At 42.4% G+C, this 24,017-nt stretch overlaps 1 protein-coding gene across 1 annotated transcript in view; it reads left to right on the top strand.

The window, feature by feature from the left end:
• The first annotated feature begins 2,375 nt into the window (after window positions 1-2,375).
• The window catches only part of SPSB4 (splA/ryanodine receptor domain and SOCS box containing 4), a 235,948-nt gene continuing 214,306 nt past the window's right edge, over window positions 2,376-24,017 (top strand). Inside the window, exon 1 of the mRNA XM_038750627.1 lies at window positions 2,376-2,500. The gene's annotated coding sequence lies outside the window, so the exon portion shown is untranslated. The remainder of the gene's footprint in view (window positions 2,501-24,017) is intronic.

Raw genomic sequence — 24,017 nt, 5'->3', positions numbered from 1 at the left:
TGTGCTTCCGTAACCTCATCTGTAAAATGGGGATTAAGACTGTGAGCCCCACGTGGAACAACCTGATTACCTTGTATGTACCCCAGTGCTTAGAACACTGCTTGGCATATAGTAAGCACTTAACAAATATCAACATTATTATTATTATTTATCTATTTTGATGGTATTGATGCCTGTCTACTTCTTTTGTTTCATTGTCTGTCTCCCCTTCCTAGATTGTGAGCCCGCTTTTGGGTAGGGATTGTCTCTATCTGTTGCCGAACTGTACTTTCCAAGCTCTTAGTACAGTGGTCTGCACACAATAGGCGCTCAATAAATGCGACTGACTGAATGAATGAATGAATGCTTAGCGCCGGGGAAAATCCGTGCTAATAGGAACAACCTCTTCCCCATATGAGGCTCACAATCTAGTAGGGAGGGAGAGTAGGAACCCACAAACTATATAGATATTAAAAGAAGAGGATGGGGTGGGGGGGGTGTTTATTATTAAATGTCTCTTTTTTATTAACAGAGCAGGAATCCACAAACTACATAGATACAAAAAGAAGAGGAATAGGGGAGGGGAGTGTTTATTATTAAATGTCTCTTTTTTGAAAAAAGAGCACAAACTATATAGGTATAAAAAGAAGGGGAACAGGGGTGTGGGGGGACAATTATTAAATGTCTCTTTTTTTAACAGAGCAGGAATCCACAAACTATATATTTATAAAAAGAGGAATAGGGGTGGAGGGTGTGGGGGGACAATTATTAAATGTCTCTTTTTTTAACAGCACAAACTATATAGATATGAATGGAAGAGAAATAGGGGTGTGGGGGGACAATTATTAAATGTCTCTTTTTTGTAACAGAGCAGGAATCCACAAACTATATAGCTATAAAAAGAGGAATAGGGGTGGAGGGTGTGGGGGGGACAATTATTAAATGTCTCTTTTTTAACAGCATAAACTATATAGATATAAATAGAAGGGAAATAGGGGTATGGGGGGATGTTGATTATTAAATGTCTCTTTTTTTTAACAGAGCAGGAATTCACAAACTAAATAGGTATGAAAAGAGGAATAGGGGTGGAGGGTGTGGGGAGACAATTATTAAATGTTTCTTTTTTTAACAGCACAAACTATATAGATAAAAATAGAAGAGAAATAGGGGTGTGGGGGGTGTTGATTATTAAATGTCTCTCTTTTTTTAACAGAGTAGGAATTCACAAACTAAATAGGTATAAAAAGAGGAATAAGGGTGGAGGGTGTGGGGAGACAATTATTAAATTTAATAAATTTTATTAAATATTAATAAATTATATTTATTACTCTATTTATTTATTTATTTTACTTGTACATTTCTATCCTATTTATTTTATTTTGTTGGTATGTTTGGTTCTGTTCTCTGTCTCCCCCTTTTAGACTATGAGCCCACTGCTGGGTAGGGACTGTCTCTATGTGTTGCCAATTTGTACTTCCCAAGCGCTTAGTACAGCGCTCTGCACATAGTAAGCGCTCAATAAATACGATCGATTGATTGATTAAATGTTTCTTTTTTTAACAGCACAAACCATATAGATATAAATAGAAGAGAAATAGGGGTGTGGGGGGTGTTGATTATTAAATGTCTCTTTTAACAGAGCAGGAATTCACAGACTTAATAGGTATAAAAAGAAGAGGAATAGGGGTGGGGGGTGTTTATGATTAAATTTCTCTCTTTTTTTTAACCTCTGTCAACTGAGACCGTTGTCAGTGAACTCGAGGCTGGGAGTGGTGTAGAGGGGGAAGATCCATTACGCTCTCTAGCCAGTTGGACGAGTCAGGTTTGTGTGCGATCGAATGCCTGGGTGGTAATAGGGCTGGTGGAGGGGGACAGGGGCGTTGCCATCTGTTCTTAATTCCCCGGTCATTGGATTAGTAGCCTTCGGTGATGAGATCAGCAGGATCTCGGCTTTCATAATGGGGCAATGCCCGGCCTGGGGGGGACAGGCCCAGGAAGGAGGGGAGGGAGAGCCCAAGAGGTAAAACGGTCCATTCCTGCCCAGAGCAGAGGAGCCTTGGCAGAAAGAGCCAAGAGAGGAAGCCAGGAGTCCGGGTTCCCTGCGGCACCTTCCTTCCGACACACTGGGGAGGAGATCTGGTCCAGCCCGGACTGAGCTTTGGCCTCTTTTTCCAGGCTGGCCCGGCCAGAGGAGACGCCCCCCGCCCGCCCCGGAATTCCCCCAGACCTCAACTTCTGCAAAGCGCTCGGCCAACTCCACATCCCCCTCTTCCCCTCCCATCCCCCCCTCTCCAAAGCCTGCCACCGACTGGGAATTCCGGGAGTCCGGATGTCTGGATTGGCTCGCTGCCTGGCTGGGACCTAGGGAGAAATTCCCCGGGATAAAGCACCGCTATCTCTCTCTCTCCGGTCCCTGGAGTTAACTTCCCAGGGATTGGTATTTTTGTTTTTCCTTTTTTTCCCCCCTCTTCATGTTCTGGAACCACCGAACCCTTGCTCGATCGGGCTGATGTTTTTTATGGTGAGTAACGTGGCCATGTGGGGTTTTTTTTCTTTTCCAGTTGTCCGGGGTGGAGTTTGCTCTTTATTTGGGGGTGGATGAGAGGGGGGCAGAGATTGAGAAACGGGGCAGTTCCATTCAGAACCCTATTTAGTTTTTGGTAAAGAAAGTTATTCATATTCCTCTTAGGTTATTGTCTGCGCTGAGGTTCCTTTCTAATTGCCACATCCAGCACTGTGTTTTTGTTAGGTGAACCCAGGTAGTGATCTGTGTGTGTTTTTATTTCTTTCTCTCTCTCTCCCTCCCTCTCCTCATATGTGATCCTCTCTCTCTGTGTTTCTCTCTGTCTTGCTCTCTGTTTCCCTGTTTTTCCTGTTTGTGTGTGTTTCTGTCTATGCGTTTCTCTGTGTCTCTTTTTCTCTCTCTCTGTGTGTCTCTGTCCCTCTGTGTGTCTCTGTCCCTCTGTGTGTCTCTGTCCCTCTGTGTGTCTCTGTCCCTCTGTGTTTCCCTCTCCCTCTGTGTTTCTCTCTCCGTCTCTCCTATTTCCCCCGCCCTACTTTGTTTAGTGGAGGACCCAGTAATGTGTATTGATCCTCATTAGCTGTCTGGCAGTCCCAGAGTAGTAGGGGTTATCACTGATGTTTGATCTTCAGGCTAACATTTTATGCAGACTTGCAGTTAGGGGGAAAAAATCTAATATTAGAGCTGAGAAACGTCAAATACTTTTTTGCCTTTCCCTTCCCTCCTCTCCCCGCCAGCCCCTTCCAGAATGTTTTATTGCTTTAAAACAAGGCTGAGAGGTCTTACTTCTGAGTGTGTGGTCCTCGAGTAGATTTAACTTCGGAGGTGGAAAAATATTCCTTTTTTTTAAAAAAAAAATGACTAATACAAATTAGAGGAGTTGCTATGTTGTTAATAGTCTTTATCCTCTTCTCACATTATTTGTATCACTTTTGTGGAGAAGGAATGTTTCAGCCCGTTGCCCTCCTTCAATCACCAATAGGATCCTGACTATAGCCCAGGGGTTATATGTGTTTTTTCCTCTTCCTCCAAGTCTTTCTTTCTCTTCAAATCCCAGCTCTGCCAATTGCCAGCTGTGTGACTTTGGGCAAGTCACTTAACTTCTCTGTGCTTCAGTTACCTCATCTGTAAAATGGGGATTAAGACTGTGAGGCCCCCGTGGGATAACCTGATCACCGTGTAACCTCCCCAGCGCCTAGAACAGTGTTTTGCACATAGTAAGCACTTAATAAATGTCGTCATTTTTATTATTATTCAAAGAGAACCAGACAGGCAATGTTGCATCTTGAAGGCACCTTCCCCAAATGACCACTCCAAAAGGATTTATTTTCAAGAAACTCCTTTCAAAGCCACTGTTTGCTTTTGAGAGAACTTGCAATAATGAAATTATTAAACTATAAGCACTATCCTAGATAAAACAACTTTCATGAGAGAAGCTTACTCTCCACGCTTGCTCATTTCTCCTCTTCATATACTTGTCTGTCCATTTTCTAGAAGGGAGTATTGAGACAGAAGAACAAAGAACTGCTCCATGTCTCTGTCTGAAGTAAAACCCAAAATAGAACTGAGGGTTTCTGGCTCCTACTTCAGATCATGCTGCTTCAGTCAGGCAAGGTGACAAGATGGGAAAGTTTCTTCTTAAATATACTATTGTTGAGTGGATCTCCAGTTGATTCATAAGTTGCACCCAAAGGAGTCCTCAGTGATTGAGTTTTTCTGGGGAGACTAAGTGGTGTCTTACAGGACTTAATCTTTGGATCAGCTCTGTTTGCTATCACTGGTGAAGTTGATGGCTGGATGAAGGAATCAAGAGTTTACAGGTGAAACCAACTTGGATGGGGTTGCCCCTTTTTGGAAGCTAGGAATATAATTCAAAGTGAAATAGGCATATATTTGTACAATGGAATTTTACATAGAATGGAATTCAGTGGGCATAGTGAAATTTAGAAGTCTTGAACTTTAAAAAAAAAAACAAAACAAAAAACCAACTAATTCTGAATGGGGAAAGATAGGCACAAGTAGAGCAGAAAAATTCCTGATCAGAAACTGTGTTAACCAAGTAGAGCTGGTATTGTAAAAGCCACCATAGCATGGGTTGGATGAGCAGTAATATACTATTATTATGGTATTTGTGAACTGCTTACTATGTGTCAAGCACGGTTCTAAGCACAGGGAAAGATACAAATTAAAGGGGATTATTCAGTTTAGAGGAGAAAAGGCTAAGGGGGACTGCCCTCATGTTTGAAAAGTTTGTATAATAATAATAGTAATTGTGTTTAAGTGCTTGCTATGTGCTAAGCACTGTACTAAGTATTGCCCTAGATACAAGATAATCAAGTTCCACCTGGGACTCACAGTCCAAGTAAGAGGGAGAATAGGTTTGGAACTCCTATCTTGAGAGTACTGAGGTCCAGAAAAGTTATGGGGAAGATGTTGACTAGTTGCCTTACATAACAATAGTTGGGATTTTTGTTTTTACATAACAATAGTTGAGGAAGATACAAATTAATTAGGTCAGAAAAAGTCCATGTGCCTCATGAGACTTTGAGTTTAAGGGCAAGTGAGAATAGGTATTGAATCTCCATTTTACAGATTAGGAAACAGAGACACAGATGAATTAAAGTGATTTACCCAAGGTCACACAGCATGCCAGTGACAGAGCCAGGCTTAGAGCCCAGATCCTCTGACCCCTAGGCTCTTTCCACTAGGCCATGCTGTTTCCATGTCCTGTATAAACACAAACATGTGTTCAGAGGCAGTTCAACCAGGACCAACCAACCTGGAACACACTAAATATATGATGCTAGTACTCTATACCTCTCTTATACAGAAACCAATGTAGCACGTGTGAGCATTCAGAAGATGGCCAGCTGTTTCCAAAAGTGCACATTCAACACCTGCAACTCGGTTAGAACCCACCACAATCCTTTCTGTCTCTCTCAAGACTACAATCATGGTATTATCCTTGACAATGTTCATTTTCAGTCAGTCACCAATTCCTTATCAGCTTTTCCCACAACATTTCCAGAATCTGATCTTTCCTCCCCATCCAAAAAGCCATTGTTTTGGTCCAGGTTGGACTTCTGCATAAGCCTTCTTGCTGATTTCTCTGCCTCCAGTCTTTCCCCTCTCGACTCCACACTTCTCTGTTGCCTGGATAACTTTTCTAAAGAACTGTTCAGCATATACCTGTGCCCCTCTTCAGAAACAACCAGTGGTTTCCTACTCCCCTTTTCATCAAGCAGTGACTCTTCACCATTAAGATCCTCAATCAATTCTCTTCCTCCTACTCATTTACTTATTTCTCTCACTACTCTACAGCTCATACCTGTTGCTCCTGTCAAGCCAACCTTTGTGTCTTGTCCTCCTCTTTCCTGACACCAACCTGTACTCAGATGTTTCTTCTTGCCTGGAACTATCTCCTCCTTCACATCTTGCACACTACTGCTCTCCCTATCTTTAGAGTCCTTCTGAAATCACATCTCCTCTAGAAGACCTTCCCCAGTTGATTTAAATCAATTGTATTTACTGACTGCTTACTCTGTGCCGAGTACTGTACTAAGTGCTTGGGAGAGTACAATAGAGTTAATAGAAAGGAGCTTACAATCTAGTGGAGGGAAACAGCCACTAAAATTACAGGTGAGGAGAGTAATGGAGTTGAAAGATATTCATGACTCTCCCACTACAACCCAGCCATCACACTCCATTCCTCTAATGCTAACCTTCTCACTGAACTTTGATCTCATCTATCTCACCGCCGACCTCTCTCCCACATCCTACATCCTTGGGATGCCTTCCCTCCTCGTATCAGCCAAATACTTACTCTCCCCCACTTCAAAGCCTTATTGAAGGCACTTTTCCTACAAGAGGCCTTCCCAAACTAAATACTCGTCTCAATCAATCATATTTATTGAGCGCTTACTGTGTGCAGAGCACTGTACTAAGCGCTTGGGAAGTACAAGTTGGCAACGTATAGAGACGGTCCCTACCCAGCGGTGGGCTCACAGTCTAGAAGGGGGAGACAGAGAACAAAACAAAGCATATTAACAAAATAAAATAAACAGAATAGATATGTACAAGTAGAATAGAGTAATAAATACAAACATCTCCTCTCCTCGCACTCCCTTCTGCGTCGCCTTGACTTGATTGCTTCATTCATCCTCCCTCCCATTCTCAAAGCACAAATATTTATGTGTATTAATTCTGTCTCCCCCCCCCAGACTGTGAGCTCATTGGGAGCAAGGGATATGTCTGTTGTACTCTCCCAAGCGCTTTGTACAGTGCTTTACACACAGTAAGTGCCCAATAAACATGATTGAATGAATGAACTAATGAACGATACATAGGTGATATGGGGCAAGGGCTGAGTACCCAACTGCTCATCTGCTACCCCCAAATGCCACCTTTACACTTGAGTACTAAACCTCCCTGCCCAATAGCAACTATGTCCCTAGGGAGCAGCATGACCTAATGGGCAGTGCATGGACCTCAGAGCCAGAGGTCATGTGTTCTAATCCTGACTCCGCCACTTGTCAGCTATGTGACTTTGATCAAGTCACTTAATTTCTCTGTGCCTCAGTTCCCTCATCTGCAAAATGGGGATTTCATACCTGGTCTCCCTTCTCCTTAGACTGTGAGCCCCATGTGGGACCTGATTATATCTATCCCAGTGCTTAGTGCTGGGCTTGGCACATTGTAAGGGCTTAGCAGTACCACAATTATTAATTATTATTAACCTTCATTCTCTATTACTACCTCCTTTTTGAAATAATTTTAATGTCCTTCGCCCCATTATTCATTTGTTCATTCATTCAATCGTATTTGTTTAGTGCTCCCCATGTGCAGAGCACTGTACTAAGCACTTGGGAAGTACACGTTGGCAACATATAGAGATGGTCCCTACCCAACAATGGGCTCACAGTCTAGATGGGGGAGACAGACAACAAAACATATTAAGAAAATAAATAGAATAGTAAATATGTACAAGTAAAATAGAGTAATAAATCTGTACAAACATATATTACCTCCCTCAAGCTCGATTTCTAAATTCCTTAAGGGCAGAAACTATGTTTACAGCACCTGTATATAGGTTTGTACAGATTTATTACTCTAGTTTACTTGTACATATTTGCTATTCTATTTATTTTGTCAATGATGTGCACCTAGCTTTACTTCTATTTATTCTGATGACTTAACACCTGACCACATGTTTTGTTTTGTTGTCTTGTCTCCCCCTTCTAGACTGTGAACCCATTGTTGGGTAGGGACCAACTCTATATGTTGCCAACTTGTACTTCCCAAGCACTTAGTACAGTGCTGTGCACACAGTAAGTTCTCAATAAATACAGTTGAATGACTAAATGATTGTTTACAAATTCTATTATATGCTCCCATGCAGTTAGGACAGTGTTCTGCTCACATTAGGGGCTCAGTAAGAACTCTTGCTTGATCAGACCCAGGAGTGACATTTTAGAAGGACCCGGTGTTGATGGAGTGGGGAGGGGTAGTTGATTTGTGACCTTGGAGATTTTGATTTGGATCAGTTTTCTAAGCTTCAGTATTTTAAGATATGGAGCTGCCTTGTGGTGGAATTATGATGTAGTTATACTCTTGACCAAAATAGATGAAAATAATGACTGCCATAGCAACACTAGGAATTATCCATCTAAGACAAATACATATAGGGCCCTAGGTAGAGTCCTAGTAATAGTATTTATTAAGCACTGGCTGTGTGTAAAACAAAGTACTAAGTGCTGGGAAAGAATACCTGGGTAGAAATTAAACAGTGTCCTTGGCCCTCATGAGGCTTACAATGTAAGAATAAGGGGTGAAAGGTGTCTGGTGATGGGCACGTAAAGAAAAAATACAACAAAAAAAAACAACGTTAAACAATGAGGGCAGGGATAAATATAAAATAAAAGTCATTAGGATGCTGTGTGTAGGAGAGCAGAGTTCCAGGCTTCCCACTGCTCAGAGTCCTCCCCAGTGGCCATCACAGCCTCAGTCTGTGAGGGACTGTCTCTATATGTTGCCAACTTGTACTTCCCAAGCGCTTAGTACAGTGCTCTGCACACAGTAAGCGCTCAATAAATACGATTGATGATGATGATGATGTCCCTACTTCGGTCCCTCCAAAATCGAGATGGAGCAAAGACTGTCAGGAATAAGGCACCAGAATGACATGATGTGGGTGGGGAGGGGACCAGTAGAGCAGTGGCGTGGGTTATCGGTTAAGCGGTTTTGCTATCTGGTGGTTTGGGAAGCCAAGGTGCATTCGGTTGCCTATTCTGTCTTTCCCACTGAGAGGAGGAGAAAGCAGGCTGGAGAGAGATCCCAAGATGACCCAGTGGGAGGGCAGAGCTGGGCAGTGCAGTTTGGCAGCCAAGTAGCTCAACTCTCCTGTGGTTCAAGAACCCAGGTGCAGGCTACTGCTTGTCTTTCCCACTTAAATGGCTTTGAGAATATCAATAACTAGCCATATCAAAGTGGAAGGTGTCCTCTGACCCATTCCCCAACGTTAACAGGATCAAATGGAGCTACGTTGAATGTAGAGTTGAGTCAAACTTAATTTCGGCTGCCAAGCTGGAGGATGCAGAAAGAAACTGCAATCCTTGATATAGGCGATCCTTTTTGAACTTTTAGGATATCGTTCTAACCCAACAGGCTATGAGCATCATCAAAAATTTTAGGGCTCATTATGATGTTTTAAGTGCTTACTATTTGCCAGGCACTGTACCGAGCACTGGGATAGACACAAGTTAATCTTGGTTGGACACAGTCTAGGTCCCACATGGGTCTAACAGTCTTAATCCCCATTTTGCAGATGTGGGAACTGAGGCACAAATAAGTTAAGTAACTTGTCCAAGATCACACAGAAGACAAGTGGCGGAGCGGGGATTAGAACCTAGGTCCTTAATTAATAATAATAACAATTGTGGTATTTGTTACGCACTTCGATATGCCAGGCACTTAAGCACTGGGGTAGATAAAAGCAAATCTTGTTGGACACAATCCCTGCCCTGCATGGGGTTCATAGTCTTTATCCCCATTTTACACATGAGGCAACTGAGGCACAGAGAAATTCAGTGGCTTAACCAAGGTCACATGGCAGACAAGTGACAGAGGTGGGATTAGAACTCAGGTCTTTGAATCCCAGGCCTATGTTCTATCCACTAGGCCATGATATTTCCCAAGGATTTCTGAACTGTCTTCTAGACTGTGAGCCCACTGTTGGGTAGGGACTGTCTCTATATGTTGACTGTCTCTATATGTTGCAAACTTGTACTTCCCAAGCACTTAGTACAGTGCTCTGCACACAGTAAGTGCTCAATAAATACGATTGATTGATTGAAGGGGTGTTCTTCAGGAGTTGCTATTTGTGGATGGCTGTATTCTTGAGCCCCACATTATCAAGACCAATTTGCAAAGTCATTCCAATATGGGATGACAAAGGGCCTGAAGGAAAATCAAAGAAAGAGCTGGCCCCAAGGATAGTCTTCATGCATCCAAAGATCTTCATTTGCAGTGTAAAACTGCAGGCTTTCACAGAATTCTGCCACTGTCTGGTGATGCATTGGTTAAAAAAAATAGAATTAGGGTCATAATGACCTTTGGGTGGTTGGCAGTGTGTGGCAACAATATGGTATCAAGGGTCAGACTAAACTGAAAGTTTTAGCAACCGTAATGTTCCTCCTTCAGAGTGGTTATGAGAGCTGTTCCCTTCACAAATGCAACTGCATTCAGCCGTGTCACTCTACCTGAATACATCTTCAAAAACAAAGGGTAATTCCCTCCCTTTGCAGACAGACAGAAAACCGAAGATGTTTTTACCCAGCAACTAGCTAACCGGTCCGATTAGATTACTTTTGAAAGACCATAGCAGATTCTTTAATTTTTCTCCCAGGTGGAATGCGCATTTTCTTTCTAAGCTTTCACAGTGGTCATCGTTGCTGCTATGGGTCACTCATTATGGGCTTTTAGTACCAAGGGTCTGAGGCAGAAGAGCTTGGAGTTGCTTAACATAATTAGTCTTTAAGGTGGCAGGTTAGTTTTCCTCTTCATAAATTGATCAGATGTTCTTGGGCTTGGGTGCTGGGAGCGGCATTGTGGTTCCATGAAGTTTGACTCACAAGTGGCAGCATAGCAGACAGCTCCACCATGGAAACTCATTAAGTCTCAGAGTCTGAATTGGGTGGGTTTGGGGGTAAAATTCTGGTCTAATCTGCCTCTTGTTATCAACATCCCTATCACAAACAACTTGGCCAAGTGTAAGAGGACTTTGGCCAGAGCCTCTTTTTTGAATGGTATTTAAGTGCTTTTTTTGTGTCAAGTGTTATTTTGCATTCAAGCTCTCATCCTAGCCCGTCTGGATTACTGTATCAGCCTCCTCTCTGATCTCCCATCCTCCTGTCTCTCCCCATTTCAATCCATACTTCAAGCCGCTGCACGGATTGTCTTTGTCCAGAAACGCTTTGGGCATGTTACTCCCCTCCTCAAAAATCTCCAGTGGCTACCAATCAACCTACGCATCAGGCAGAAACTCCTCACCCTGGGCTTCAAGGCTGTCCATCACCTCGCCCCCTCCTACCTCACCTCCCTTCTGTCCTTCTCCAGCCCAGCCCGCACCTTCCGCTCCTCTGCCGCTAATCTCCTCACCGTGCCTCGTTCACGCCTGTCCCGCCGTCGACCCCCGGCCCACGTCATCCCCCTGGCCTGGAATGCCCTCCCTCTGCCCACCCGCCAAGCTAGCTCTCTTCCTCCCTTCAAGGCCCTACTGAGAGCTCACCACCTCCAGGAGGCCTTCCCAGACTGAGCCCCCTCCTCCCCTTCTCCATCCCCCCGCCTTACCTCCTTCCCTTCCCCACAGCACCTGTATATATGTATATATGTTTGTACATATTTATTACTCTATGTATTAATTTTACTTGTACATATTCTATTTATTTTATTCTGTTAATATGTTTTGTTTTGTTCTCTGTTTCCCCCTTCTAGACTGAGCCCACTGTTGGGTAGGGACCGTGTCTATATGTTGCCAACTTGTACTTCCCAAGTGCTTAGTACAGTGCTCTGCACACAGTAAGTGCTCAATAAATATGATTGAATGAATGAAGTATGTATTTAAGTGCTTAGTATTGGGCAGATACAAGTTTATCAGGCTGGATATAGTCTCTCCTGGGGCTCACAGTCAAGCAGGAGGGAGAACAGGTATTGAATCCCCACTTTTTTTTTTCTTTTTTTGCAGTTGAGGAATAACCATTTTTTTTGCAGTTGAGGAAACATTAGCTATCCTTAGCAATAGTAAGGTCAGAATGTAAATGAGAACATTAGGCAGTGTGGAGATCTGTTGTTTGTTGCAGAGTGCTGTGAGGATATAACCTGGACTTGTTAGCAGGTACAGTTCTTCTCTCTCCCTACTCCTCTTGCTCCCATTCACACCTTCTTTATAAGAGATACAATATACTTAATTGTATGTTGCTTAAAATCTAGAAAATGAAAATCCTGTCATCCAGAATAGCCCAAATTTGAATAGCCCAAACCCAGAATAACCCAGAATAGCCCAAAGTCAAGAAGCAGTGTGGCTTAGTGGAAAGGTCACGGGGTTGGGTGTCAGAGGTCGAGGGTTCTAATCCCAGCTCTGCCACTTATCAGCTGTGTGACTTTGGGCAAGTCACTTCAGCTTTCTGTGCCTCAGTGACCTCATCTGTAAAATGGGGATTGACTGTGAGCCCCACGTGGGACAACCTGAAGATTTTATCTACTTCAGTGTTTAGAACAGTGCTTGGCACATAGTAAGCGCTTAACATATCATTTTAGAGAAGCAGCGTAGCTCAGTGGAAAGAGCACAGGCTTTGGAGTCAGAGGTCATAGGTTCAAATCCTAACTCTGCCAATTGTCAGCTATGTGACTTTGGGCAAATCGCTTAACTTCTCTGTGCCTCAGTTACCTCATCTGGAAAATGGGGATTAAGACTGTGAGCCCCCCATAGGACAACCTGATCACCTTGTAACCTCCCCGGCACTTAGAACAGTGCTTTGCACATAGTAAGTGCTTTATAAATGCCATTATTATTAGTATTTAGGAATCTGAGGCACAGAGAAGTTGTGATTTTTGTCTAAAGTCACACAGTAAGCAAATCATCATCATCATCAATCGTATTTATTGAGCACTTACTGTGTGCAGAGCACTGTACTAACCACTTGGGAAGTACAAGTTGGCAACATATAGAGACAGTCCCTACCCAGCAGTGGGCTCACAGTCTAAAAGGGGGAGACAGAGAACAAAACCAAACATACTAACAAAATAAAATAAATAGAATAGATATGTACAAGTAAAATAAAAATAAAAAAAATAAATAGAGTAATAAATGGTGGAGCTGGATTTAGAACCCAGGTCCTCTGGCTCCCAGGCCTGTACTTTGTCTACAAGGCCACACTGCTTTCTCACACTGCTTTTTCTGCACACTGTCCTGCACTTTAAATCTCCTTCTTCTATTTAAGCTCTCTGACTTCCGCCATGCTACTACACGGTGACATCTTTGACTTCTAACTGTCTAATGCTATGGCAACAGTTACTTTCATCTGAATTCAGGATGGCTTTCAAATGTTGATAAGTTCTGCATTGATGACAGTAAAAGGGATTTCTCTCGGCTTGAGGGAATAAAAATGCCATTAGACGAAATGGAAATTAATAAAGGAAAGGGAATCTTAGTGTATTTGAGATTGTGACTAGGTTTTCCAAGGGGAACTCTTATATCCATTTTGGTGGCATTTGCATGTCCTGGCTTCTGAGTCAGGAATAAAAGCACAAAGCAGCTCTGACTTCAGTTTTGTGAAGACATCTGTAATCCACGGGATTCCACCAAAATTTTCCCAAGGGAAACTTCAAGAAAAGCTAAAACTGGGACTTCTGGATTCTGCTTTTCCAGACTCTTCCAGATTGTTAGTGTTCGTCAAGTGGATCCAGACTTTTACATATGGCATTTCTTAGCTTTGCCTTTGTGAAGAGCATGGAAACATTAGCTATCCTTAGCAATAGTAAGGTCAAAGTGTAAATGAGAACATTAGGCAGAGTGGAGATCTTTTGTCTGTTGCAGAGTGCTGTGAGGATATAACCTGGACTTGTTAACAGATACAGTTCTTCTCTCTCCCTACTCCTCTTGCTCCCTTTCACTCCTTAAATTCACACCTTCTTTATAAGAGATACAATATACTTAATTGTATGATACTTAAAATCTAGAAAATGAAAATCCTGTCATCCAGAATAGTCCAAATTTGCTCCTATGAATTACAGTTAGTGAATGGGTAGGAGGACTAGGTAAGAACACTTTTTTTATCATATTTGTTAAGAATTTACCATTTGCCAAGGCACTGTACTAACTGCTGCAGTATATATAAGATAATCAGGTTGGACACAGTCCCTGTCCCATGTGGGACTTAGTCTTAATCCCCATTTTATGGATGAGGTAACTGAGACATAGATAAATTGACTTTCATTCTTCAATCATGTTTATTGAGCACTTACTCTGCGCAGAGCACTGTTTTAAGCACTTGGAAACTACAATTGAGAGACAATCCCTGCTCACACCGGGCTTACAGTCTAGAAGGGGGCAGACAGACATCAGAACAAGTAAACAGGCATCAGTATAAATAAATAGAATTACAGATATATAATCAAAACACAAGTAAACTGGCATTAATATAAATAGAATTATAGATATGTACATTTACACAAAATCAATCAATCGTATTGAGCGCTTACTGTGTGCAGAGCACTGTACTAAGTGCTTGGGAAGTACAAGTGGGCAAAGTTTTGGAGTAGGGAGGAGATAGAGCAAAGGGAGTGAGTTGGGGTGATGGGGAGGGAGAGCTGAGGAAAAGGGGGGCTTAGTCTGCGAAGGCCTCTTGGAGGAAGTGAGCCCTCAGTAGGGCTTTGAAGGGGAAGTGCGATTGTTGGGCAGATTTGAGAAGGGAGGGTGCTCCAGGCTAGAGATAGGATGTAGGCCAGGGGTCGATGGAGGGACAGGTGAGAGTGAGGCACAGTGAGAAGGTTAGCATCAGAGGAGCAGAGTTTGCAGGCTGGGATGTAGAAGGTTTTGTTTTGCCTGTCTCCCCCCTTTCTAGACTGGGAGCCCATTGTTGGTTAGGGATTGTCTCTGTCTGTTGCCAAATTGTACTTTCCAAGCACTTAGTACAGAGCTCTGCACACAGGAAGAGCTCAATAAATATGAATGAATGATTTAAGAGATAAGGCAGGTGAGGGAAGAGGGGGCAAGGTGATGGAGAGCTTTGAAGCCAATAGTGAGGCGCTTTTGCTTGATTCGTAGGTTGACAGGCAACCACTGGAGATTTTTGAGGAGGGGGTGACATGCCCAGTACGTTTCTGTAAAAAGATAATCCGGGCAGCAGAGTGAAGTATGGACTGAAGTGGGGTGAAACAGGAGGTTGGGAGGTCAGAAAGGAGGCTGATTCATTCAATTATACTTGTTGAGCACTTACTGTGTGCAGAGCACTGTACCAAGAAATTGGGAAGTACAAGACAACATATAGAGACGGTCCCTACCCAACAACGGGCTCACAGCCTAGGAGGGGCTGATGCAGTAATCCAGTCGGGATAGGATGAGTGATTGTACTAATATTGCCCAGGATCAGACAGCAGACAAGTGGCAGAGCTGGACTTAGAATCCAGGTCCTCTGACTCCCTAGATCATACTCTTTCCACTAGGCCTAACTGCTTCTCCACATATTTACATATGCCAAGATCGACTAATTGTCTTCTCTTCTTTGTTAATGTTTAAAGCAACTGTTTCTGTGATCCTTTAAATTGTTTTTCCTTACCATATTGTATTTACATTCTTTTTCATGCAAATGACGAAACCATGTTCCTCAGAAAAAATTATCGCATTGCCGGGCCAGCTCCAAATTATTAGTTGGGGATATTGGTGAGAGAGAGGGAGGTTTGAGGAAACAGAAATTGTTCAACTTCCATCTACTGAGCTGTTCCGAATGGCTTCATTCATTCATTCATTTCATCATATTTATTGAGTGCTTACTGTGTACAGAACTAAGCTCTTGGAAAGTACAATTCAGCAACAGAAGAGATCCCTGCCCACAATAGGTTCACAGTCTAGAAGCAGGAGTCAGACAACAAAACAAGTAGCCAGACTTCAAGGAAGCAAATTGCCTCTTGGAACCAGCAGTGGTTTGTGTGGTACTGTTTCACTGGGCTTTCTCCAGCTTGCCGATGGACTGAGCAGCATTGAAACTGGGAAAATAGAGGGGATAATGAGGGTTCCTAGAAGCATTTGCCTGCCTGTCATTTTGAGAACAGAAAGTGAGCCTTGACATGGAAAAGGGCTTTAAACTGACTGGAATTAAGATAGTATTTTGCTGACCTACATTCAGTGTGTTAATGGCAGTTGCATTACACTGATATAACTCTTTCATTCATTCATTCAGTCATATTCATTGAGCACTTACTGTGTGCAGAGCATTGTACTAAGCACTTGGGAAGTACAAGTTGACAACATATAGAGACGGTCCCTACCCAACAACTGGCTCACAGTCTAGAAGGGGGAGACAGACAAGAAAACATGTAGACAGGTGTCAAAATCATCAGAACAAATAGAATTAAAGCTCTATGCACATCATTAACAAAATAAATAGGATAGTAAATATGTACAAGTAAAATGGAGCAATAAATCTGTACAAATATATATATACACAAGTGCTGTGATGAGGGGAAGGAGGTGGGGAGGATGGGGAGGGGGAGAGGAAAAAGGGGGCTCAGTCTGGGAAGGCCTCCTGGAGGAGGTGAGCTCTCAGTAGGGCTTTGAAGGGAGGAAGAGAGCTAGTTTGGCGGATGTGCAGAGGAAGGGCATTCCAGGCCAGGGGGAGGACGTGGTACCGGGGTCGACGGCGGGACAGGCGAGAATGAGGCACGGTGAGGAGGTTAGCGTCAGGGGAGTGGAGGGTGCGGGCTGGGCTGTAGAAGGAAAGAAGGGAGGTGAGGTAGGAGGGAACGAGGTGATGGGGAACCTTGAAGCTGAGAGTGAGGAGCTTTTGCCTGTTGCGTAGGCTGATTGGTAGCCACTGGCGATTTTTGAGGGTAACTTGCCCACAGTGTTTCTGCACAGAGATAATCTGGGCAGCAGAGTGAAGTATAGACTGAAGTGGGCAGAGACAGGAGGATGGGAGATGAGATTACTGATGCAGTAATCCAGTGGGGGTAGGGTGAGAGATTGAACAAGCAAGGTAGTGGTTTGGATGGAGAGGAAAGGGCGGATCTTAGTGATGTTGTGGAGGTGAGACCAACAGGGTGTGGTGACGGATTGGATGTGTGGGGTGAACAAGAGAGAGGAGTCGAGGATGACACCAAGGTTGTGGGCTTGTGGACGGGAAGGATGGTAGTGCCATCTATAGTGATGGGAAAGTCAGGGAGAGGGCAGGGTTTGGGAGGGAAGACAAGGAGTTCAGTCTTGGACATGCTGAGTTTCAGATGGCAGGGAGACATCCAGATGGAAATGTTCTGAAGGCAGGAGGAGATATGAGCCTGGAGGGAGGGAGAGAAAGCAGGGGCAGAGATGTAGACTTGGGTGTCATCAGCGTAGAGATGATAGTTGAAGCCGTGGGAGTGATTGAGTTCACCGAGTGAGTGTAGATAGAGAACAGAAGGGGACCAAGAACTGAACCTTGAGGAACCCCTACAGTAAGGGGATGGGAGGAGGAGGAGGAGCCCACAAAGGAGACTGAGAATGAACGGCCAGAGAGATAAGAGGAGAACCAGGAGAAGACGAAGTCTGTGAAGCCTCTGGATGTGATATATTTGCCAGATATTTTTACATGGGGCTGCCTATTGCATCAAAAGGTATCTAACTTTAGGCAGGACTTGATCATGATTTGACATTTGTGAGGAAAACAAGTTTTATGTGTTAGATGTAGATGCTTATGGATTCTGAAATTATTTGAGTACATACACTACTCACACAAAATTGGGAGAAATTGAAGCTAGTAAGATCTATGGATATTTTTCCTTAGAACAAATCCCTTAAATTTGAAAACTGCTTTTATCTTTGGAAGAGCTTTCACACCAGTTATCTCCTCTCATCTATCAATCCTATTGAGTGCTTACTGTGTGCAGAGCACTGTACTAAGCTGTTGGGAGAGTCCAACACGACAGAATTAGTAGACGTGTTCCCTGCCCACAATGAGCTTACAGCCTAGAGGACTGCATATTCAAGTAGAGGAGCCAGAAATTATTCTTCCCCATTTGTCAGATGAGAAAACTGAGGTCTAGAGAGGTTAAGAGATTTCCCAACGTTATGCAGTAGCCCATTATCAGAGCTGGGGCTGGAATCCAGGTCTTGACTCTCAGACCTGGATTCCTTATAAAACATTATTCCATTCCTCATTTTCCTATTGAATTCCTAGAACATTTAGGAGTTTACCCTTCATTCTTTTGTACTCCTTGCTGCAGCATACTATATGTTGGGAAGCCAGGCATAGTTCATATCTAAGCATTGGTGAAAACAGAGCCTTTTGAAGCTAACTAGGAATAGCCCATGGAAAAGCTATTCCAAAAAGAGTGAGGCAGTACCCAGCAAGGTTATGGTACTGTGATCATTTTTCTGTCTGAAATACATACTTTGTCCATGGCTACAGACCTGTTAGCACGGAGAAATCAAGCAGAGGGGTGTCAGTGAGTGGGAGCGTTCTAAATTGTCTTGGACCACTCTGCTTTTTTGTAATTCATCAAAATATGGCCTACCATTTTACACAGAAGGACACATACCCAATTCTGGGAAAATAGGAGGTTCCATTGCCCATTTTGGCTTCAGTGTTGTAAGGGAATTGGGGAACGTTCATTTGACAACATGAGCCTGTTTGGATACAGGAGGCCGCAGTGTTGGAAGAGACAGCTTGTGTGTGTGTGTGATGTCAGTCACTACGCCTACTACTCCATAAGCCTTTCCTTTAATGCCAGATTTTTTGAGTGCACCAGAATGAGGAGTTCAACTATTTGGTGTGGAAAATCCAGCTCTGACACCAGTGATGATTTTGACTACTCGAACCTTTAAAAAAAAATGTATCTAGTATTTTTTTTCCTACAAGAAGTTTAAGTAAAGGGCTTTGTATTTATTCTCACATCCTTCAGTTGTTAAAGAGTGAGTTTTACCGTCAAATGTATAGTTAAAAATGCTTGAAACTGAGATTGTGACTGTCTCTTGGTTGCACAGAAAGGCCGGGGTGGACTTGGGACCAGGCCAACGATAGACAACTGTCCCATTCTTTAGGTTGTCCCATTCTAAAAGTTTGCTACCAATGCAAGGTGGTTTATGAGGAACATGTTTTTCTAATGACATCATTTGATTTTGATTCCGATGTGGACTCTTCTGCTCTCTTTGTGTGTCAGAATAAACACTACCCTACGAGAAAGGACTGAAGTTGCATTTACTAAAGAGAAGATGACTCATGGCTTTTGAGATAATTGGCAGGAGCTTAGTGCTCAAATCAATCAATGCTTACATGAAGTATTTTACATTGGGGCAAGTGTTGAAGACAGAGTCAAGGTATATCACTGATCTTCAAAGAACTTGCGACAGATGGGGCAGACACACAGGGAAAGAGGGATTGAGAGGGAGCAGGGTGAAGCTAGGTTGCAAACTCTGGCAAGATGGTAAGCTCTTGAGGGCAGTGGTCATATCTACTAATTCTGCTAATACTCTCAAGCATTGTGAAATGCTTAAGATGAATTAAGGTGAATGCATTGTGAATGAACATGAAATGCTTTCCTCTTAAGTATTTCAGAGAAGCAGCATGGCTCAGTGGAAAGAGCACGGGCTTTGGAGTCAGAGGTTATGGGTTCAAATCCCGGCTCCACCAATTGTCAGCTGTGTGACTTCGGGCTTAAGTTCTCTGTGCCTCAGTTACCTCATCTGTAAAATGGGGATTAAGACTGTGAGCCCCCCCGTGGGACAACCTGATTACATTGTACCTTCCCCAGCGCTTAGAACAGTGCTTTGCAAATAGTAAGCGCTTAATAAATGCCATCATTATTATTTTGTATAGTGCCCCATACACGGTAGGTGCTCGATTTTATGCTACTGATGGACATCAAAATAATTGTTTTGAAGCAATTGTAGAGAAACAGCATGGCATAGTCCCATGCTCCGGTAGGTAGAAGTCATGAGTTCAGATCTGCCGTGTGACTTTGGGCAAGTCATTTCACTTCTCTGTGCCCCAGTTATCTGTAAAATGGGGATTGAGACTGTGAGCCCCAAGTGGGACAGAGACCATATCCAACCCGATTTGCCTGTATCCACCCCCAATGCTTAATACAGTGCCTGCCACATAGTAAGCCGTTAACAAATGCCACAAATTATTATTATTATTATTATTATTACTGTTATTATTAATTGCTTAAGGGCCAGTTCATGTCCTCTTTAAGCACTTCACCACTCCAGGATGGGTTTTCTCTTTGGTCCAAGCTGAAAGCCTTACAAATCCTTACAAATGCAGGGGAGGCACCATCTATCTGCCCATTAACTATGAATTTATGCAGCTGTATCTATGGTAACCTGCCACTGTCAGGGCTGCAACAGGGATTGGGCTTCTCTCCCTCAATGTCACAGGTGAGGATGACGATTACCCTCAGGAGGCAGCCCCCTACTCTTAACTACAGAGTCCCAGTGACTTGAAGATTCTTGTGGTCCTGCTTAGGTTGGTGTCTGCCTCCACTCTTGGTAAGCTTCCTCCTAAATTCACATTCAAACTGTTTTGCTAAATAACTTATTCTGTCCAAGCATCCCTAACAAAAGTGTATGAAGAAGTCATTTTCTCAACATCTTAACACTTATTGGCACCATGTAGAATGTAACCGATTCAGAGATCAACTCCTGGGACATCCTGCTTTGGGAAAGCTGACAAAATGATCACTTTTCCAGGTTCTTTTAGATTTCCGTTTATTTTCCCTAAAAAAGGAACACAAAGAAATGCCATTCTGCATTTTTAGAGGAAAAGTAAGGAATATTAGAGGGAAATATTTGTGATGCAAGAAAGCCTGAGTTGTAAGGTGGATTATTATAGGGTCAAGTTAAGGACGTTAGTCTTCAAGAAAGGCATGTTTGATTACATTCTTCTTCTAAGTACCTTTTATGCAACTATTGGATACAATATTGTACTGGACTTACCCAATATAAGGATATAAGTCCTATATACTCCTCCCACCTCCACTTCTTGGTTAGACTGAGCAGAAAAATAGGCCCCATTTCCTGAGGTTTCGGTGAATCCATGACCCTGGTTCATCCTAATTACACACCACAATAGGGCCAAGTTAAACTGCCATAATCATGACTCTTTTTTTCCTAGTTCTACCCAAAGCAATGACAGCATTTATTTGTATTATTGTCTGTCTCTCCCTCTAGACTGTGAGCTCGTTGTGGACAGGAATGTTTCTGTTTGTTGCTATAGTGTACTCTCCCAAGTGCTTAATACAGTGCTTTGCACACAGTAAGCACTCAATAAATACGATTGAATAAAGGTGTATCCTCCAGACTGCAAATTCGCTGAGGGCAAGAAACATTTCTACCCAGTCTGTTGTGTTGTACTCTCCCAAGTGCTTTAGTACGGTGCTCTGCACACAGTAAACCATTGATTGTGTCTACAAATACCATAATTTTCATGGTTATCTCTTCAAGTGTCATTAACCAATCATTTTAGAAATTCCTTTATAGGCATAAGGCAGTTACCCAAAAGATAATCTAAGATGGAGCTCTGTTAAATAATTTCAAATGCTGAAGCAGGCTAAGAAACAAAGAAGTTTAGGGCATCTTTTGTTTTTAATCAAATTGTTAGGGAGAGACTGGATTGTAGCTCTACTTGATATAGGAAGTTTTGGTCTAATTGTGGCAGCAATTGTAATATGCTCAATAGTTTGGTTAAATTGCTACCTTGAGGCAGAGACAGACTGTGAAACATTGTCATGTTTTTCAAATTTAACTATAGTGCTAGGGTGGCTGAAGTAATCTTTCAGATTTATTCATCTAAGGTGATGTTTCATTTGGTCTATCCCAGTATGCTTATAGATATGAGTTGGCTTTTTTTGTGGGATCACAGTAAAGGAAATGACATCTGGTATTAAGTCCTAGGGATTAAAAAATCTATCTCAAAGACCCAAATTTAAACTCTGGGGTAGATACAAGCTAATCCGGTTGGACCCAATCTGTGTTCCACATGGAGCTCACAGTTTTAATCCCCATTTTACAGATGAAGTCACTGAGGCACAGAGGAGTGGAGTGACCTGCCCAGGGTCTCACAGCAGACATGTGGCTGAGTCAGGATTAGGACCCAAGTCCTTCCAACTCCCAAACCTGTACTCTATCCTCTAGGCCATGTTGCTTCTGACTGATTCCCATCCACAAATAATCACTTCCCTAAATGCTATCACTATTTGTTCACAAAGATAAGGTATATTGTGCTCTCCCAAGCTCTTAGTACATTGCTCTGCATACAGTAAGTGCTCAGTAAATACAATTGATTGATCAAAGCAAATTGAATATGAGGAAGGGCAGATATCATGCCCTCCACCCAAACCCCACTCTCTAAAACAATATTACTGATAGCAGATTTTATATGTCCAAGGACACCTTCTCTATCACTTTACCTAATTTGGGAAAGGAGGGTACAGCTAGAAAAGAGAGTAATTGTCTGATTATCTTTGCTTTTGTGGGGTTTAAGCAGCCCCTTGGCATTACCTAAACACTGTATCTCTACGCCAATAAAGCTACCATCTGGATAGTCAGGTTGTCTGCAGTATTGTTGTTTTTTAATCAAGTCTTCTGATAAGATGCCTGATTCCAGTAAAAGAGTCCATGGAGTAGTCATTTACTCCATTCTTAATGAATTTTCATCAGGCTTCGCAGTGCTATACTTGTTAATACTTGGTCATCTGTGATCCTTGAAAATTGTTGAACGGAAGGGATGTTCATACTGTGTGGCTTGTGGTTATTTTCCATTTAGACATTCAAGCATCAGAGGTCTACTCTTGTAATAATTTTAATGGAGCAGCAGAGAATCACAAGTCTATGTATCCAATTCTGAGCCGAGGCTTACCCCTAAACCTTCCCTGGGTATGACATTTGAATTCTTCCCAGCATGCAGTTTATAGATGGAGATTCATTCATTCGATCATATTTATTGAGCGCTTACTGTGTGCAGCACACTGTACTAAGCACTTGGGAAGTACAAGTCGGCAACATATAGAGTCAGTCCATACCCAACAAGGGGCTCACAGTCTAGAAGGGGGAGACAGACAACAAAACAAAACATGTAGACAGGTGTCAAAATCGTCAGAGCAAATATAATTATAGCTATATACACATCATTAACCAAATAAACAGAATAGTAAAATATGTACAAGTAAAATAGAGTAATAAATCTGTACAAATATGTACTAGTGCTGTGGGGAGGGGAAGGAGGTAGTCTTTAAGTCTTTCTCCGAGCAGAGGCATGTTTTATTCCAAAACAATTAAAATACTTTAAGGTGAACTATCAAAGGCAGATTTGACTTTAGAGCCCACTGGTTTCTCATTGCATTTTTCTAGAACATCAACACTTTAAAAACAAACCATGCATTAAAAGTAAATGATTTCTGTTGTAATAAAACTGCCGTTATTTTAGATACTGCTGAAAAGAATTAGCAGGGTTCAAAATGATGTTGAATGTAGCTTCTCAGCTGATTGCAGAGGGAAGGGATTTGAAAGAGTTTTTGGAAAAATCTGTTTTTTCTAAACTCAGGATAGAACTCGTATTTGTGGTTTTGATGACGCATTGCTGTTTGAAAACAAGTTTTCTATTTCATTTTTAAAAGGCATACCCTGAAACATTTTACTCGGGGGCAGTGATGATCTTTGGATGGGATTTAGTCAGGCGAAAGTTAATTTTGGACTTGGGTCTTTGAGGTGGATTTTTAAACTGTAGGTTTGAAGACCAAGATGTCATTTCCTTTATTTCTAGTCGCAAGGGAGGAAATTGTTACTTGCTATGGGTTAGCAGCTACTTGCAAGAGCTTACAATGATCTGTCTTGCCCAAATATTTTATATGATGCATTAGTAGTGTATAATAGTTTTATGACAATACATGCCAAAGTTGCACAGGAGATAGAAACTTGTCAGATATTCATCTTTGAAACAGTAGAGCAGACCAAACAACTTATCTTTCCATTTAAGCATGCTGCTCTTCACCACACTGATATAGACTACTGATATTTTCAGTAGCAGATGTTGAATATAATCCAGAAAGCACCAATCTGTGGAAACTGTTTTGAAATTAGGACTCTAATGGCAAGTTTTGAAAAATTACAATTGAGAGGACAACTTAGAACAGTGCTTCACACATAGCGCTTAGAGAAGCAGCATGGCTCAGTGGAAAGAGCCCAGGCTTGGGAGTCAGAGGTCATGGGTTCTAATCCTAGCTCCGCCACTTGTCAGCTGTGTGATTTTGGGCAAGTCACTTAATTTCTCTG

Source organism: Tachyglossus aculeatus, chromosome 1, assembly GCF_015852505.1.
Source record: "Tachyglossus aculeatus isolate mTacAcu1 chromosome 1, mTacAcu1.pri, whole genome shotgun sequence".
NCBI lineage: Eukaryota > Metazoa > Chordata > Mammalia > Monotremata > Tachyglossidae > Tachyglossus > Tachyglossus aculeatus.
Note: the sequence above shows the minus strand (reverse complement) of the source record. Positions and strands in the feature narration are given on the sequence as shown.